The sequence below is a fragment of the Excalfactoria chinensis genome, chromosome 5 (assembly GCF_039878825.1).
Source record: "Excalfactoria chinensis isolate bCotChi1 chromosome 5, bCotChi1.hap2, whole genome shotgun sequence".
NCBI lineage: Eukaryota > Metazoa > Chordata > Aves > Galliformes > Phasianidae > Excalfactoria > Excalfactoria chinensis.
Window position 1 is genome coordinate 42,059,366 of NC_092829.1, and position 20,666 is coordinate 42,080,031.

A 20,666-nucleotide genomic window follows, 5' to 3' on the forward strand; every position below is an offset into this window, starting at 1 on the left:
GAGAAATCCAAACTAAGAGCCTTGTTGACTTCAGCTTCCTCAGTGAAGAAAAAATGGCACCACAAGGAAGAAAATCTGGCTGAAGCTTGAAGGGCTTAATCTCAGGGTGAAAACATCTGTCTTGCAAAACACAGGTTTAGCAAACAGCATAAAGAAAGTAAAAAAGAACCAAATCAGCATGAGATTTCAGGGCAGTGTTTTGATATGTAATATTATTCACAGGTGTACAAAAAAGGAATTTTTGAGTAGAAACAGGGAAGTGGTTTTGCCCCCAGGTCAGACACTATTAAAATAATTAGAAGAATTGTATCTTCATTCTGGGCATCCCAAACTCTGGCACGATATGGATGTCTTAGAGTTCAAAGTAAAGCCACAAGAATGATCTTGTGAGAGAGAACAAGTTTTACAATGCAGTGAGCGAAAGCTTTCAGCTGAGTTCAGTCAAAATGTGACTGTATACTTCTACATGTAAGTACTTTCATGTAAAAAAGATGAATACAGCAGGATATGATTTCCTATCTGCACATGTAGTTTAACACTAGAGATGCAACGAAATCACAAGCCATTTGGAATTTGTCAGATGCAAGTGGACATTTTAGCACTCTGGCAGCTATGATGACATGAATCTGCTTGGGTTTAAGAGCACGTCCTTGGACAGTTATTGTGAAGCATTAAAGGCATGGTAACTCACTATCTGAAGGTAACCTATTCTTGGACCAATATACATTGTAAGATATTCACTCTATAGCAGCTCCCAAGAAGGAATCTGTAACCTATCTATGCCAGAGGAGAAAAAACAAAGAGGCTCGCCATAGTCTATTCCTACTTAGGGATCAAAGAAAAAGAATCCTCAAATAGAAATAGGAAAAGAGATAAAATAAACCTGCACATCTGTACACCAAAGCAGTAAGATTCACTTACTGAGAGAGATGGGATGGACAGCTCCATTATGAAAGGCTTAAAGGCTTCTGTACTACCACAGGAACTTCACCTTGTCCTGCAAAACTCTTCCAGGATGCCTAACTTTGACTTGTGATTTAGATACCCCTCCCAAACAGTTAAATAATGTCTGTCTGAAGAAACAGCTCTGAGGAACAGCAACTCTCTTTTGTCTGAGCCAAAATCTAAAGGCAAGTGGGGCATCCTTATGATTACCCTGGGAAAATTTAGCAGTTTTACATGATTTTCTCTGCCCTTATGCTGCTTCTTAAGCCCCTCAAGACTTGGGGGCCTTTCCAATTCTTCATAGCTAAGACTCCAGTTTTCTTCCAGATAGTCACTACAAAACAGTTCCACAAACCCTACACATAAATCTGTGCAACCTTGCAAGTCGATCATGCGGGGACAACATGAAATAAATGGAACTGAATATCAAGTCGACACAGAGGAGATTGTACTTGAGTGTATTATTCATTTCCATATTTAATTCATTACATTCTCCCATCTTTTCCTTTTTTTCCCCTTCTCAATTTATATGAAGTTGCAACACATTTTCCAGCCTGCTGTGTTGGAACACTGCAGCATCAAGGGATTCTGTGGTTAAATGTAAGACCTTGTTGTCATACTGTGCGCTGGGTCTTTGTCCTCAGGAAACTGACAGCTCCATGTTAGATAACAACTAGTAAATCATCATCTTTGCTACGGTGTTCAGGAAACCTTTCTTTCAAGGGATTAACAACTTATCTGGTCACCCATTTCAGAGGTCTCCTCCTAAATCTCTGTCCTTCCTGATACCACCATTTTTTTAACCTGCTTTTCAAGTTGGAAGAGGATATTTGTCTGAGCAGGGTGTGAAAGACAGAAGAGGAATAGATCAGAAAAAGATAGCTTTTCTGGTGGAAACCAGAAGCCAGCCTGATTTTGTACTTCAGCAACAGTCATTCATTATTCTCTAAGGATTAAACTTGCTTGGAAAGCCCAAGGGAGCAAGCTTACACTGGTTGGTGGCAGGGATCAAATAAGATGACTTAACACAATGTGTTTTCTTTCCCAGTCTTGATTCCCATTATTTTTTAATAAGCCAATCTTGAATGAGCTAATGAAATTTCCTTTCTCTGTTTTCTAACTCTTCTCTGAATTTACCCTAAGCATTAAGGGACTGACCCACAGTTTTATCTTCTTCCCTTGGAGAGAAACCATTTGACTTCTCCCCTGCCTGGGAGTTGGTGACACACCTCTACTTCAACCCTAAGCAGTTTCTACCTCAACACAGCTGAGGTTCCACTTGAACACTGGTAACTTATTTGTATTCATTTGTGTATGAAGCAACACAGTCCCGCAGTGGCACGTTGATGCATGTAGACAAGAAAAACAAAATATTTAATCCTAGCCAGATGAAAGAAAGGAGGAGAAATAATGGAGGGGGGAAAAAATGAAAACCAACAAAAAAAGCTTTGAGTTCCTCCACATCATCTCTTGGTAAGTTTTTCTTCTGAAGCCAGATGTTTGACAGATGACTTCAAAGTGAAGTTGTGCTTAACACCCCTAGATAGTCTCAGCATCCTGCCCCATACATTTTTGTTGTTGTTTGGAAAACTGCAGTAACAACTGGATGGGAGTCACCATAGGTTCATAACTTCACTGCTGTGAAGTTGTCCTCAAGACACAGAAGTCTGAATCTGAAAGCAGAGTAGGCTGGGCAGGAGAGGCAAGTCTGAACAGAGCCCTTTCATTGCCCTTCCTCTTCTGGAAATGTCCATAGGTTTGATGTTCAGATGGTACAAAGTGGGTGACAACTAAGATTCCTATCACCTTACAAATGATGTCATTCTCTGAAGCTTTTTGTTGTTGTTGTTTTACATTATCTCTGATGTTCTTTTTTCAAAGGAGAAGTGCTAAATCTCCATGCACTTTGCAAGGCTGCAAATTCTAGTTAGATCAGTTGAGTTGTGATGTATCAGTTGTGATGTTTCATTTCAATAATTCCAGAATGTTCTGCTTTGTTCTCAGAACTTAATTTCCCCATGGTTCCAGACACTGCCAGTTCTCTGCCACTTCCATTACTTCTGAACACTTGGTCACCCTCTTTATAGCATCCAGTCATTCCTACATGTCTTCCTAACAGTTCCGCTCCTTAGTGTGAACAACCATCACTCTGCATATATCCCCTTGCCCTCCTCTTCAACAGATCCCCCACAATCTTGTTTGAGGGAGCAATTAATCCAAGCCCACTTGCTCCTGCAGACTGCCCTGCAACACAGTAGCTGTGATTCACATCTAGTCACCAGCTAGTGCAAGTAGGATCATGAGATCCATGAGCGTCCCACACATTGTGAAGATGCAAGATGTTGGTTTCAGGAATAAGGACCCACAAAATTAATATTTCTACCCAGCACTGTATGGTGAACTATCACTTGGCCCACAGTAAAACAAGAGAACTGAGAAAACAATAGGACAACCCAATTTAGCTCTAGCGTTAAGGAAAGAAAGTACTCCTGGTCTTTTCCCTCTATTCAATCTGCTATTCATCCTAAAACAAGCAACTTTTTGAATCTGATGCATATTCTCCCCATTTCTGGTCTTTTCAGGGCAAATGCTATTAATTTGTACTTGTCATCTATCCAAAAGGCATTTCAGGGTCAGGAAACATCAGTGTAGTACCAATGTCATCGTGGAGATGGGAGGAACAAGAAGCAGTGGAAACAAAGAGGTCATGGATACTGTGTCTGAGATGAAGCAAGGATGGAGGTAGGAAAGAGAGAAAACAGGACAGAAAAGGGATGGTGGAAAGCTCTCTCAAAACAACCTGAACAGGTCTGTCCATACAGCCAGGGAGTGACAAGTGAAAGCTGCCCTATGGCCAGCCAACAGCAGTCACCATCCACGAAGGAAAAACACCACTAGATACAAGGTTAGAGCATGGATTTTGAAAGGGGGGGGAAGGAGGGGGGAATTCCTCTGCCCGCAATACTTTTTAAATTGCAAGATACCCTTTAATTATTGGCAACTGGAACCAGCAAAATATTGAAAAGACACACACATTTTGTTACAACTCCCTACCTTACTTTCAAAACATTCTCATAACTGTCTGAAAAGATACAACAAATCACTCTGAGAATATTAGGTGACAGTGAAATAATTATGACACAAGACTTGTTTCTAAATGGAATTCTTCCTCTTTTACACATCCTCAGTATTAGTAAACAATGTATTTTCTTGCTCGGTTGCTCACACAGAGCAAACACTGATCAAACCTGATTGGTGAATCTTGTTTAGCCTTTAACTGACCCACATACAGTTTACTGGCTGAAAGTCTATCATGAAGCAATAAAAATGTTACACAGGATCAGCTGTGCTTAAGAGCTTTGTGAAAGAAGCATATTTTGCAGGAAGTACTTGAAAGATGAGATAGAGATTGTTTAGCGTGCGAGGGATTTGCTCCAAAGCCCACTGAGGGTGATGGAATGACTTCAATTGATTCCAGTGGTCTTTGGATCAGAATCAAGAAGGGAAGAACTAGTGCCAGGCACAAAAGGGCAACATAAAAGAAGGCAGAAAATACAGAATTCAAATTCAAAACTAAATATGGTGGGAGAAGTCCTGGCCATACTGAAGACCTTTATTTCCCCCCATAACTTCAAAGTGTTAGGTCTCCTCCAAGCAAATTGTTAAATGATACCGTTACAAATCTATTGTTCAAATTATCTGCAGTGGTGGAAGGTCCCACATCCAGACATTCTCATGGCCACGATGAGTCATAGCACTTGCTCTTCAGCAACCAAGGAACTATGCCTAATTAGAAGAAAAATCATCTAGTGTGCCTGTGAGGTGGTGTCCCTGATGAGCCTGTGTGTGCCAGCTGTTGTGTTTTTCATCTGTCCCATTACACCGACATACTTGCTTAATACAGACCACTACCATCGGATACCAACGGCTATGGCTAATCGGCATATGGTTGTTTCTGATGAAAAGCTTTTCAGATCAGAACATGTCAATCCATCGAAACCCAAGACTTTTGATGGGGGATGTACTTAACCAACTCCTCCAGTTTCAAATTCCAAGTTTGTTTTTAAAATTAAGCCACTGGCAGTAAAAGGCTAAAAGACGAAGAAGCCGATATCAAAATCAAATGTTTTAGCTGATGCTAGAGGAAAAAAAATAAAAAATAATTCAAAACCTGGGTTTTCACTTTGTGAAATTTTTTAAATTTTGGCTGTTGGCCCGAGTTTAAAACACAGGTTCAGTTAAAAAAAAAAAAATTACTGAAAATGTTCACAGGATAGGAAAGCCATTTCCTGCCAACTCTATATTGGCTTACAGTTCTGACGCATGCAAGCTGGGTTTGAGTTAGCAGATTAGGCCCATATCCAAAAAGGGACCTAGGCACTTAAAGTGGGACTGAGGTATGCGAGTCCCAGACAAAGGTTCTCAGTCCCTGGAAACCACTGAGTTTTCAGAATTAACAATTCTACTTCGGAGCGTACCCCAGAGCACCTCAGACTCAACAGGCACCTCCACCTTTACCTCTCACCAGCATTTCCCCAACTACCCTTCAGTGTGCCCACTGAAATCGGGGCCCTTCAGACATGCGACAGCAACATCGTTTTCTTCCAAAAACACAAAGGGAGGAAGAGGTGGTACCACCTTATCGTACAATAACTCAGTGGAGTTATTGGAGCACACACCCAAGCAGAGTGAGGCGATTTCCATCTCCCGCCTGCCCCGCAGCCCAGCCGAAGGCTTCCCTCTCCTCCACTGTCCTTCAATCAAATGCAAGAGGGAATGAGAAGATGCCCTTTGGTCTCCTCTGGCAAGCTTTGTTTAAGCACTTGATCCCGTTATTTTCAACGCAGAAACACAGAAATCCATTTTAGAGGAAAGAGAAACCCAAAAGCCACACAATTTTCTCTTCAGGAGAGGTTTTTGCATTTAAGGCATTCCTGTGCTCTCAGCATTACCTTATCCTGTCTCAGGCAGCTCCACAACGAACACTGGCCCTTCTGCTTCCTATCTATCCCCTTTGGCAGCTGGTAGCCCCACTGAGAGGACTCAGTCTGCCACTGGTCCACGGAGGCCCACAGCCTCACTACTGCTGCATACCCAGAGCTTGTTTACATCTCCTCCTTTCTTTTTATCTTTTCCACCCCCTTGCTTCCCTCCCCCTCCCCCTCCTTAGTATAGAATGTTTTTTAAAAACAAGTGCCTGCATTTGAGCTGCTGCAAACTCTTGTTTCCTTGGAGAAATGTTTGTGCTTTTTAACTTAAAGAATTTCCGAAACATATAGGAAAGGAATTTCATAAACTACTCGTTGAAAAACATTCCATACATTCCCCTCTCATCCAGAGACACCCGTGTGTGGTCTCCGACAAGGTCAGGTTTGGGGCTACATAACGGGGACAGAGATTCCAGCGCTTGGAAAACAACAGATACCACAGAGCATGAGGCGGGGGGGGAGGGGGGAGTTGGGGGAAGACCTCATGACTCTCCTGTACTGGAGGATGGGAGACCACCGGAAAGCCAACAGACAGTAAACACCACACGTCGTTATCCCAGGGAGGAAAATCCCAGCAAGAACCTCCTGCAGATCTGTTGAGAGAGTGACATCAGCCTCTGTGCTGCTAAGGGAGGGAAAGAAAGAACGGGAAGTCAGAGGTCCCCAGTTATTACTTCACCTAAGAAAGATAAAGACACCCAAGGAGGTCCTTCAGAGGTGGATTAGATGCCAAGCACAAATACTGCAACCAGGTAAGGGAGATGGGATGAACACCCTTGCTGCAGATGGCCTTCCCTCCATGTTGAAATCAGGGACTATCCCTTGGGGGTGCTCTGAAGTTCTAGGAATGAGTGCTCTGCACATCTTCAGTTTACACTGTTTGCAGGAACCATAACGTTGTTATTTCCAAACCGAGTAATCTGAAACATGCCAAAGGCACCATTCCTAATCCTCTACGATGGACATGACTCATAGCAGGTCTTAAAACAAAATTATCCAAAGAAAAAAAAAAATACATAAGGAAAATCATCTCTTGGAGAAAGTCCTTCTCCAGTACCTGATGAAATGTCAACAAGATGTGTTTCATTACACAATTTTCCACTGAAGTCCTCATGCTATAATTGATTTCTGAGTTTAGATCAGCTGGAGATGTGTCAACTCACAGGAGGTATTCTAAGAAAGTCACATATACAAGTAAGTCTAAACTGAAAGCCTTTTAACTTTGAGGAAATCGATAAGCAAGTCCACGATTTTTGCTGCCCTGCTTATCTTGTATCAGTATGCACATTAGCACAGGTTATATACAACCAGTGGTGCTGTGCAGTGAGACTATTTCAGTTTGGTAGGGTACTGCTATTTTCTTAGGGTTTGTTAATAACCACAAGTCTTGCTCAATGTAATTGTGATCCAAACCTTTTTTACCTGCTCCCCATGTCATTCATGCAATTAAGTAAATCTGTCCTCCTCAGTCATCATTTACAAGACTTAAGCCTAGGTTATTTGTTCTTGCTTAGATCTTGCTCAGTTTCTCAGAATCATTTGAGTTAAAAGGGACCATTAGAGGCCATCTGGTCCAGCTCCCCTGTCCCCTGTAGGGATACCTAAACTAGATCCAGTGCTCAGAACCCCATCCAGCCTGACCTTGAATGTTAGGGACAGGGTTTTCACCACCTCTCTGGGGAACCTGTGCCAGTGCCCCATCACCCTTACTGTAGAACAAACAAACCAAAACACTTTCTTCCTCATACTCAGTCTAAATCTCTCATCTTCTAGTTTGGAACCATTTTCCCCTTCTCTTATCACAAAAGACCCTGCTAAAGAGCCTGTCCGCTTCTTTCTTACTGCTCCCCTTTAGATACCAAAAGGCTGCTAACAGGTCTCCCAACAGCATTCTCTTCTCCAGGCTGAACAGACCCAGCTCTCTCAGCCTGTCCTTGCAGGGGAGGTATGCCATCCCTTGGATCATTTTTGTGGCCCTCCTTTGGACACTGCCCAACAGGTCTATGTTTCCTCTGTATTGAGAGCTCCATATCTGGTTCCGGGTGAGTATGTGGGTGGAGGAGCTGGTGGGGAGCGGGGGGGAGGGAAAGGGAGGGAATGGAAGCTTAGGTGGGAAATACCAGCTCTTCAGTCACCTTTACAGACGTATCTTCTTGCAATAAACTGACCACAAACAATAGACTTTTTAGATTACTGTAGCAAATGACTAGGAATGAGGAATAGCCAGAAACAAACATGTGTTGACAATATTACAGTTGCTTAAATCCTTTAAATTTCAGATCCTGAGTCAGAAGAATGGAAATGCAAGGAATAATTACAAATATCCAACTTCACCTTGTGCATCACCTTGACTGGATGAAGCAGGTAGAAAGTTCTGCTAGTGAAGCACAACTGTTTGCCCTCATTGATGCTGCCATAGGTTGTCTCTGCTCCCCTGCTTGTTCTCTTGTAGCTCTTTATAAATTCAGACCAGCTATTAACAATATCCATTAGCTCCTCCAGAAGATTATCTCAGCTTTAGCAACTGGAATGCAGGGATTAGAAAAAAAACATTCCATTTTGTTTTTAATAAAAGTATATGTTGATTTAAACCGATGGCTTTTAACATCTGTTTTGCAAGTCTTTGTGGTAATAACCCTCAGAGATTGTTGGAGTGAGAGATAATTTAGTAGGTAATAAACATCAGTGACTTCATTAATAAAATATTCTACCATGGACATCACAAATGGGAAGAAGTGAGACATCCACCTGCTTAATAACTACATTGCTGAGACTGAAACTCTGGTTGTTGGCACAGTAGATGACCTGGTAACTTTCACCCAAACAGCAGCCATGGCTACTATATGCAGTGGAATAAGGGCTGCATCCAGGGCCCATCATGAAGCTTTTTACTACCACCATATGAGGCACTGATTTTGAAATGCCTTACCAACACAAAGATGTTCTCAGTTCCTGACATTGCTTTAACCCAGCTGACAACACTTTCTTGGAGTGCTGTGTGACTGTTAACTGGAAAATGGTGACATAGATTGAGCAGAGAGTACAGAAAGCCACTTTGCCAACTGCTGGGTCACTCAAGCAGGCCCAAAGAACCACAGCTCCTGGCAGAAGAGCTGAAAAACCTTCTGTAGGAATATTTTTTTGTCTTCCTCCACAAGGAAAGCTTTTGAACGCTGTTTCCAGCCAAAACCAAATTTCTTCTGGAAGTCGTTTTATTGATCATTTGCGTGTGTTGAGGGAGACCGGCTTTTAAGACAAAAAAAAAAAAGTTAAAAGCCTCCTAAAAATTTTCCAAGTCAAAAATGGTAACAGGGAAGGAGAGAAAATCATTTTGTGGATGAGGTTATCCTTCAGGCCTTCACAGATCCAGAGACCAAGTGATGGGGAATTGCCCCAGGCCACACAATGGTGGCCCTTCACACCAGCTTTTCTTTCCCTGCAGAACAATAATGATGGAAGAGTGCTGTGCACTTGGGTCCCAACCCAATATGAGATCTAGGATTGCATCTCAGCAGTTTGGGCACAGTTTTCATACACTGCTCCTTCTTCAGAAAGGGACAGAAGCTCTAGGGTGTCCTCCTCCAGCTTCAGCCCTGTCACGGAAGCCAGCCCTGCACGTGCAGTACTGTAGCAGGCATCCCAGCTCAATGCTCCTCAGCAAAAAAAAAAAAACAACAAAAACCAAAAAAACAGATGAAGGGAGAGTGGTTTGGGCCAGAGCGTGCTGAATTAAAAGCATCTGAAAAGTTGTCCTTCCTTGTGGCTTTGCGGCAAGCATAAACATAACAGCTTGGGAAACTCTTTTTGGGCTGTGCTGAAGGATCCCTTTGAGGCTTCCTGCCCGCAGCAGTTTCCTCTTCAGCAAAAGGCTGAGAGGGGCCTCTCAGTGCCGGCTCACCCAAGACACTGACTGCTCTTTGCTATCTGGGGTCAGGGAAGGGTGGCGTAGCAGGGTGGAGTTTTCCCTTCTTTCTGGTGACCAGGACCAGATGCAGGTTCTCCTACAAACCTAGAGCCATGCAGAAGAACGAGCTATGTAGCGATGCAAGGAGAAGGAGTACCTGCCCACACCCCCAGGTCTCTTTGGATGTGATCTCCAGCCAGTGGGATAGAAGACATTGATCTTTACTAGGAAAAAAACAAGAATTACCTAAGATTGATGAAGATGCGTTAGCATGACTGAGACCAAGTAAATTACCTGAGAGAACAGGATGGTTTATGCTTTCACAAATAAGCTCACAGACCAGTCTAATGGCAGCGCTACCTTGATCTGGAAAATCAGACATAAAATATGATTCCCATGAGTTCCCTGGAATTACATCTGTTTTGTTGTTGTTGTTTTTTTACTACAAACCTAGCATTTTCTCCCGGTGAAGACAAAGCCAGCTTTAGCCATTAAGACTACAGCTAGAGAAGAGAATGAGACAGATCACTTCCCTGGTTTAGCAAGATGTGACAAACCCTCAGTGGTCTCACTCCTTAGGAAAACTGTTTCCCAAGATGTTTCATTTACGTGCTGGGTCTTTGACTCGTTTGTCACACAGCCCTCAGGAAGAACAGGCTGTCCTTTAACTCAGAGATAGACCTATAGAGGCTGCATCTGAACTGGGTGGCCGACTTGTGCTATTATGCATCCTAAAGTTAAGGTGATCGTAGACATGCAGAACAGAACATGGCTGTAGCAGACCCAGCTGATTGTTTCCACTCCATGACCACAAGGTTGTGTGGAGAAGACTGCCTTCACAGAGGGATGAGGCACGGACCTAAATCCTCTAGTTAGGACAGTGTTTATCTAGCAAGCTTGTGTCCCTGACCGTCCTTCCCAAGGTTCTGGGCTTCCTAAACATCACCACAGACCACCCTATTGTAATATTGTCCGCTTTCCATGAAAGGGCAGTTGGAACACATAATGACTAGCAGAAACATTCTTTATCCATCAAAGTTTGATCCACTTGAGGATAGACCTAGTGTTACTCATAAAGCTGTCAAGAACTGTCCACAGATTTTATCAGGTATTCTAAGCAGGAGGAGTCACTCCTGAAGCTGTCTGGGAATGATTCAGGGAAGGAAACCCCCTCAATGGTTCTGATTGACCATATTCTGACATTTCAGAATGTGGAAAAAAGCATCACTTTCAGCAACAACATCGAGCATCGGTTAGAAGATGTGATTTTTGTTTGTTGGTTTGAAAAATTGTTTTGATTCTCTCTACAAGACTAAACACTTATTTAGCCATTGAGACCACGAATAAAATGTTGGTAAATATAGGAAAGATTAACTTATAACTTCTTTTGCCAGTAGCTAAATACCACAGCCGTTTTCACTATGGAAGTTATTACCAGGCAGGTCCCCAATTGCTCCTGTTAGCTTCTGCACTCAGCAACACAGGAAGCAACAGCACAAAATCCAAAGATATTTGCCATTTTACCAAGCCATTGAGAAAAAGTCACTGAAACGCAGCATTTTACCCCTCAACTACTCAAATTACAACTAAGCTGCCAATTTTCTTTCTTGATACCTATTGCTTTGCAACTGTTGCTTCCTTCCTGTTTCCACAGGGATGATCCCAAAGCTACAGAGACCCCCAAGCAAAGGGCAAGGTTGAGGCCAGACCCATTTCCTCAGCTCCCTGATGTGCTAACCTTCACACTTTACAGAAAGGAACCTACATCCAAGCAACCTATTTGCAGTTCAGTCAGTTACAAACCACACAGAAGAGAACAATAAAGTGAAATGGTGAAGAAGTTGTCAGTAACAAAGGGAGATCCACAAAAAAAACACCAACCCTTTGTTCTTTCAAGTGGACTGGACAAAGACCTTTGATCCAATATAACTTTAATGAGAAGGATGCCTTGGCTGTCCCCAGGCACACAACACCGCTGCTGCTGGTGGACTAAGATGCCTAGGGACACACACCACAAAAGAGAGAAGGAACCTCAGCAAACAGCAGTTGAGGAGGACATACAGTTTTGCTGCTTCTTTTATCTCCTCTTAACAGCCTAATTGGAGTGTAATGAATTTGGGGTTGGTGTTCTCTGCCAAACTTGCTTCTTTGATGTGTTTTTGGCCTCTGTGCTATAAAAATGTGATGGAAACCAAAACCAAGATATTACACCTCCATAAAGTGTCTCTGGGTTTACCATAAAATTCCACCGTTTGTTCCAAATGGCCAAAGCCACTAACAGGCCCCTGCTAGCCAAGATGCTTGGGTAATGAATAAGAAGCAGAAAGAGATGCCACTGTGAATCAGAACTAAGAATGTGTGCTAATGACAACAGAGGCGGATTCCAGGCTGTAATGTGGAACAGAAGAGCACTGTGATCATGATCCTCTAAAACTGTGTCCAGAAGGACCTGCTGGTGACATTTGAAAGCCTGCAGTGGGACAGGAGGATTTGGCAAGGTAGGTAGCATACCTACATCATGCCTACAGAGCAAATTGAGCTGGTCACACTACCACTGACCAGGTCACTTCTGTGCATAAGCACTTCTTGTGCTACTCAGAAGTTCAATTGGATCACAATTAGAAGGTCAGTGAGGAAAGCCATATGTGTTTATACCTGAAGAACCCCTTGCCTGAACATTAGTCTTTCTCCCACCTTGTGAATATTTTTCATCCTTATCCTGTGAGTTGTCCTGTGATAGAAGATGCCCACCATGCCATTTTCTAGCTCTCAATTGGGCTTTCCCATTAGCAAATATTAACCTGAATGCATACAGCTCTAACACACCCACTGCACTGGTTTGAACTTTAGGCTGCCACCACTGCCTGCCACAGCCCTCTGCCAGAGTCACCATCCTTGAGATGAGGGCAGAAGTGTAGATAGCATGAGGCTCTGAAAGGTCCCACACTGCAGAGGGGTCCTCATCACCTCATTTAAATCCCTCAGGTCCATGATACATGTCCCTGGGAACGCTTGAGAAACCTGCTGATGCTTTATGATCAAAATAGCAGAGGGCTTCACACACAGTTCTCTTCATGCAAATACATAAATCATGGAAAGTTGCTTTTGAAATTGCTCCATTAAATACGCACGCTCACCTGTTTCTATTCAAACATCAACTAAGCAAGTTCATGTTTGATGAGCCAACTTATCTACCCTGAAACTCAGAATCCAGAGAAAAATGCAACTCATATCTGTTTGCCTGTCTGCAGTGGTCTTGCTGATGATAAATAATTATGTGTGTGCTTGGAAAAATTCTGGACATTGACAGTTCACTTGCTTGCAGAGTGAGTATCTAGGGCTGAATTTCCACCCTATTTGAAGTAATAAAGCCACATCAGTTTTAGGGAAGCTGCCGTCAATTGACAGACACTGGGAACATGGCCCTCAGACTGATTCTTCCTAAAACAGGACTCACCCTGTAACTGCATGTTTGAGACACAGGCTGCTGATAAGATGTGCTCCTAGTTAAATACAGCCCTCGTTCTGCTATGATTCACATTGAAGAGTGGTTAACTGGTGCAGCTGTTCTGGACAGAAGCCTGCTTTTCACAAGAAAAGCATTTTTTGGACTAGGTGTACTTGCATAGCTTTGTCGATAAGCAGACTGTATCCTCAAATCTCAAGACAAACTATGGTCCCAGAGCTGACACTAGAAATGGCGACAATCCCTCTTTTTACCCTTCTGTGACTGCTTTCACCTTAGATCCATCAGATGCAAGCAGAGAGGCATTTTCTGCCTTGCTCATTCCTGAGGTGAGAGTCAGAGGAGAAACCAAGAGGCTACACAGCTGAATATTAACCCCATGTCTCCCCTGAGTCCCAGTGTCTTGCTCATTGCTTCCCGGGACTGTCACTTGCCCGGGGCCATGAGCACACCAGACCATACACGTGCAAGCAGGCGTACACAGCTGAAGGGCTGGAACAGCTCCTTTTACTGAACATCTGGACTTACACATATAAACTACTCAACACTCTCATCCAGAATTACAGAGTCTTTCATATCTTATCTCTCAAAAGCCACTTATCAGCCCACGGCTTTCAGACTGCAGCCTCTCCTGCCTGCCAAAGTGGAACCCGGCCACGCACAAACATGAACAACAGCAGCCCCTCTCTCCTCTCCCACGCTGAAAGCTGCAGCTACTCTGATGGGGGCTTGAACTTCAGGGACAGTGGGAATAACTCCATCCTACCCTACTGCCTTGGGCTGAAGGAGGAACTTTAGCAGAGTTTAACCACAGGGCAACAGATCACTGGTGAAAGAATGCCTCCTTACATCTCAGGTTGAAGAGGGTGACAAGTTAACAGTGCATATTTATCTTTCATAATGGTGATGGACAATAAGGAAATATTCATAAGCAAACACCGAAGCACGTTACATTGCTGCAGCACTCAGAGGCGTAAGGCATATATGTAGCCACCATGTGCTAGATGATGCTCAAACACAGACTGAAAAGACAGGTTTGTGCCCATAAATTGACAGTCAATAATGGGAACTAGCCTGTATTTTCATTTAGTAAAGGTTTCTTTCTAATAAAATATCCCTGTTGTTTCTATCTCTAACAAAATGCTCAAGACAAAGCCCCATTAGTGGGTTGACATTTTGCAACCTTAGTGAAGGAAGAAATACCTCTTTATTGCTTCTGCTCTCCCATTTCCTTTCAAAGGAAAGAAAGGAGCAAAAGAGGGAATGCAGAAAAAACTTTTCAGTTTCATAACTAGGAAAATACTCTGCTTTTAGCATTCATTGAGCAAAACTCTTACTCCTCTCACACCCCCAAAATTTTCAATTCTTTCCATTAAAATTCTGAAACAAAATGGAAAGTTCTTCCTCTGTGTCATAAGATACGACATCACCAGATTCTGCATTAAGCTAAAAACCCGTATTAATGCTGGAGGATGAGACAGAAGCTTAGACATTGCTGCAACAAGAACCACAGCATCCCTTTCCTTAGCAAGCAAATGGTGCAGGGGCCACGTAATATGGGAGGTGGACAGAAACGGGGCTGGAAGGAGAAAGGCAGTGACATTACTGTGGGGAAAAATATAAAATAAACCAAGATCACTGCTAGCTCCAGACTAGCCAAGCTAACACTGTATTTCTCGGCTGTATGGACTGCACATGGGCCGTACATGTTTTTGTTCAGTCCAAGAGAGGTCTGTCGCAAGAACAACTGTCTCTGCTGTTGTTATGAAACCAAAGTTCAGGCACAACTCTCAGCCGACGGGTCTCGTTCCAGCGGCCGATGATACAGCCCAGAGAACGAAGATAAACCAGATAATCAGGCACCCTTGGGGAAAACAGTGGAAATAACATCCTCAATAGTAGTGGCAGAAGGAGAGGGTACAGGTGCCGTGCTGTGCCTTCCCAATGCGTCCCCCAACCCACATGCACTTCAGCCCCATCAGGCAGTCCTTCTCTGGCAAAAAACATGCTTTCAGATGCTGCTGCCAAACCTCAGAAATGTATATTGCTGTTCTGGCTATGTTCAGGAGGAAGGGGAAGGGAAAGCAGTGCGCAATTTTCAACAGTTTCTCCTTGGAAAGGGGCCCCCTAATTTTCTGAAAGGGGCCATGGAGGAGGAGGAGAAAAAGAGAGAGTCTCTGTCCCACTTTAATCCCTTTTCCCAAAGTAGTTATACATGGAGAATTCATGATGGAGTTCCCCCTTTGGGCTTTGAGCCTCAAATCATTTCATAACACACAGAGCCCATCTGAAACCTTTTGATCACGTCACTTCTGAGGTCGCTGTGTTTATGGGTGTAGCCGCGCACACAGGCGGGTGGGACGGGGAGCAGAGGCACCGTGCACTCCACACACCATGCCGATGGACAAAAACAGTCCCAAACACAACAAAATTTAAAAAAAACAGATTAAAACAAAACACACAGAATGAAATGACTGCAGGACGAAGACCGTTGATACTGCTGGTTTCTGTAATGGGAACTCAGCACATTTCCATGCTGCTACCATGATGGCTCTACTTGGGACCTTGTGAACGGGCTATCGCACTCAACCTAACGTAGTGCAAGGACCCTCCGTTTGTTCAACTGGCAATTACCCAGGCTGCACAGAAGGAAGCCAAACGAAGGGCTCTGCTCAGCTCAATGGGCTGCTTTGACTTAAACAGGTCTTATTTCACCCCTTTGACACTGCATGCTAACTTTACTGTGGGGGGAACTGGAGTCTTTGGGATTTCGGCTACAACACTCTATAGACTCAATTCCCAAAAAATACTATTAATTGTTCCCGTACTTAAGTAATTTAGGATCCCATAGCTCAGCCAAAATCATTCAGCTGACCAAGAAGAGTAGAATCCTCCCCTCAGGCTAATAGGAATGAGGTGTACAAGCCAAGATCCTCAAAGTGATCAGATCTTCTTAAAATCATCAGTGTTTAGTCATATTAATATGAGCCTTCAAGGCTCTGGACCTAAACACCAATGCCCTAAAGAAAAATTAAGTGTCCAGGAAAGTTTACAAAGGTGACTGCTTTTCTGGGAGTCAAACAGGGATATCAGTCCATTGGCAAATTTCACTCACCGCTGGTTATTAAACCAGTACTTTGTTGGTTTAATTAAAATTCATGGTAAATAGATTTATTTTCTCCAATGCTCTGTATGAACATATTTAAATGCGTTTACTTCCATTTAGCTAAACTTGGTAACTGACTCTTCTAAATGTTTCCACATGGTGGCTTGGATTTTTTTTTTTTTCCCCCCAAACTAAATCAATTTTAAACCAATTTTCGTTACATTGGTGGTTTTGCATGTCCACAAGCCCTGCGGGCCTCTTGGATTGGAAAACCTGGCATGAAATCCAGCCCAAAAGGCCAAGTGCTGAAACTTGATGAAAATGAAACCACCTCAATCTATAGGGGAAGCTGTCTGCCCAGGCTGTGAGCACGTTCCTGGGGCATCAGTCCTACATGGATCGGGGGCAGACATGACCAAGACTTGCCTCTGGACCACTCAGCCCTCAGTAGGTCTGGAATTTGGCAGCATTGAGATCCAATCCTGTCTGGTGGAAAGCCCTTGAAGAACAGCCCTTGGGACAATCAAAATCTGATCAGGAATCTTTTTTTTTTTTTTTTTTTCTTTTTTTCTTCATTTATTTGTTTTATAAAGTGGCTTTAAGCTAACTGGAAACCTGGCCCAGGGCTTCTACAAACCTGGCCCAGAGCTTTCCTGCAATTCAGCCCAGGTTTACAAACTTGGCTGGCGTTAGGTTTATTGCACCTAGTTTGGGGCTTTGCTGCGAACATTTTGCGGAGATCCAGCTCTTGAAATTAACTGGGCTCTGCTGTTTTGAGCCTGAACCAGTATCCCTAATGTTCATAAACTCCACACCAATTTATTTACTGTCATGCAAAAAGTACTTGAGGGTCGGTGGCTATATTTTTAAGGGAGAGGTCACTTGTGTGCAAATAATAAATCATTTCATTAAATCCAAATGCATGAATTGATGAGACAAAGACTACTTACTGCAGGGCTTTGACTTATCAAAGCAATCTTTCACACTGCTGAGGAGTCAGGTTTGCCACAGTCCTACATCCCTACTCATGGTGCCTAAAGTAAGAAAACCTCAAAAAGTCTTGGAGGAGCACCCAACACCGAGATACTTCAAAAATAGAGGTGATAGCTTCAGAAGAGACATTTACCCTGAGAGATAACAGCTGAGATATTCTGCCTCCTGAGAGTCTCAGGGCAATGATAAGAGCCAACAATGCTTTTGGTTTCCAACATTAACACTTCTAATACCTCTGCTGCTATGTAAAACTAGAAAAGAGTAGGTTTATTTACTGTTCAACTGGTAGTTTTTCCCAAAAAAAACCTCAAAAATGGTGACCACTCAAAACAGAGCCAAGCTGGCTCTTGTCAAATGTTCAGCATGGCTCTTATTATTGAGGGGAGTGTGGTCGTGTTGCAATGATAGTGGCTAGGGAATCGGGCCACTGTTCTTGGCTACCCTGCTACCCCACTGTGTAACCTAGGAAAGTCACGTCTCGCCTCCACAGCTCCACGTTCCTCACTGCCCCGTGCCTCTTGGCTATTTAGGCTGCCAGCTTTATGGTCCAAAGTCTGTCTCTTACTATTCTAACTACCACCGTAATTACGAGAATTTGATACATGTTGCTTTCCAGCGCCCCTTCCCACAGTGCTTTGTTGGAACAGCTCCCTTTGTTTGCACAAACAGTGGGGCAGAGATGTGAATTAAAATGTTTTCTCCATGGAGGTTTCCTCACTGCCTTCTTGGGGGCATCCTCACATTTGTCACTGTTACTCTCATTCCCATCCAATAACCTCTGGGATCACTTCACCATTCACACATGCACACAGCTGGGACATAACATCAACCTCTGCTACCCCTACCTGGAACATATGTGTGCTACAAGGGACAATCTGCCCCCACCACCCAAAATAAAAACCCTCAGCATCCAGCCCTGAAGGGGTTGCAGTATGGTGCAGCACAGTTTACCAGGGATAGTCAATGCAAAGACAGACACATGAAGCAAAAAGAGCCTGCAGTATCAGCAGGAGTTACACAAAGGGAAAGAAGTGATATAACACTGGTGAGATGAGTCCACAAGGAACTGGCAGAGCAGGATTAAAGCTTAACACCAGCTGGCTGCCACATTTACTGGGACATGTTGCCTTCACTCTTTTATAAGGCTCTCTTATGGTTTACATAGATACACACATATATATTACATATATAAAGGCTAAAACATGGACACATGCATACTAGGCAGCCAAAGCATGAGTGTATATGCATATACACATCACCTCTACAAGGGGCATGACAAGTAGTGAGGAGAAAGTAACAACGTGCACTCACAGTGTCTGTCTTGATCTAACCCACCAGAAACTGCCCAATTTCAACTCCTGCAGGTTAAGTCAGCACAATAAGCTGAGATTTCACGCAGGCACAACAGGCAGATGATCACACTGAGATACTGTCTATCTCAGCTTCTTCTCAGAGCTTGGCGTCGTGTGTTTTATCAACAAATAAGATGTCTCTACTGCTGCCAGCCCTGCTGAACCACTGTAGCTGCAGACAAGCAAGCTGTGTTTGCTTCTCTTTCATTTGTCATCAACACAATAGCCAGCCAAGTCCTCAATCTAGCATCTTACTTGTTGGTAACAAACAGGCAAAAAAAAAGGAAGCTGGACTTCAGCTGGCTGCACTGATGCAGAGACACAGATAAAGTGAAAAAGTCTCAACATTAAAAAACAAAAAACCACTGAGAAAAATATATCATAGGGAAGCAGGAGTTTAAACAAAAACAACTTCAGTTTGGTTCAGGTGGTCACTCAGCGCTTTCTGCTCTTTAAAACAGTGTTGCACATACATGCTCTTCCTTCACCAACATGCTGTCAAGTCCAGCTTGACACAAGATTTGCATGCAGTTTGGGAAGGTTCTCCCATGTATTTTCAGATAGCAGTAATCTTTTCCACTCCCCCTTACCGAAAACAGTGAGGAGGAAGCCCACATCCCCACCACATCCAGCGCCATCCTGAGGTTTGGTGATACTTATGAAGCAAACAATATTCAGAGAGTAAAGGAAAGCAGTCTCTCCTTTTTTACCATTACTAGCTCATATTTTGCTGCTGTCTGATCACAGGATAGGAAAAGGCAAGACTGCCACAGACACTGAAAAGCACATCATGGATGTAGCCATAGTGCTTAATGCACTCATTTAGCATGCAGGGGCCAGTGAATATACAGTACAACTCCAGGATAGAAGAGGGCTCAGATTTAGAAGACAACTTGGTCAAAAGGAGATCAAGAAATCTTTTATGGACGTTTGGCTCCTGCATTCAGGGGCCATTTCAGCTTTGGATCAAAGCCCCTCTGTTAGCAGGGCACAGAGCTCAGAGCAGATCGCAAGGGGAAAAAGGCAGGAAAGGAAGATGAGAGAAACCACCAGCAGGAAGATCTCTGGAGTATGACAGAACATTGCTGAAAAGGAGGGACATTTCTGAAACACGAGCACAGAGATAAAATCTATTCTGAGGTGAGGGTCAGCTAAATGTGTCACAGCACAATCTGGGCACACGCAAAGCAGTCTAAATAATAAACAACATATTTACCAATGGCCTCATACCAATACCAATTTACTTCTGAGCCACATTATCTTGTAAATCTCCATCATCTGCCCTGCACACAAACTACCCCAACACCAGCGTAGAACTCTGCAACCTACTTTCTGAGATACCATCTGATTAGGAGCCCAGCAAAGCACAGCAAGGCTCAGGCTTCAAGGTGCTTGACCAAAAATACTCATTTCCCAACTGAGAAATGCTTCACAAGCTGCCTCAGAGCTTGGAGCACGTGAAGCAAGGGAAGGAAAAGGAAATACAACCACAGAAGCTCACAGAAGCCAATACAATCAGCCCTGGGGTTGGGGAATCCCTCCTCATACATATACACACATGTATATATAACCATGCTAGTCACTGCTATGGCAACTAACACAACAAAGATATCCTTTTAAAGGCCCTGTGGTAAGGAGGAAAAATATTTTGCTATATATATATCGCTGCCTATTGACGTCAAAATCATTTGAAATAAACTAACCTTTAAGCTCGGGTGGCTCCGGTCGTCATTTCTCCTCTGCAGGTACTGAAATTACGTTCACGTCACAATGAGCATCTGTTACCTAGTGTGGAAAAAAAAGTAACCAAAGAGAGCTGAGTCAGAAAGTTTTCTATCAAGTAGTCTCCCACACCCTCACCAAAGGAAGAGGAATTAAAAAAAATAATAATCTCCTAAAAAAAATCTACGAA

The 20,666-nt window shown here is 43.3% G+C and overlaps 1 long non-coding RNA gene across 1 annotated transcript in view; it reads right to left on the reverse strand.

Moving 5' to 3' along the window:
* Positions 1–20,666, reverse strand: part of LOC140253356 (uncharacterized) — a 121,896-nt gene that overhangs the window by 72,637 nt on the left and 28,593 nt on the right. The window contains exon 2 of the long non-coding RNA XR_011903832.1: positions 20,458–20,539. This is a non-coding gene — a long non-coding RNA (uncharacterized lncRNA). The remainder of the gene's footprint in view (positions 1–20,457; positions 20,540–20,666) is intronic.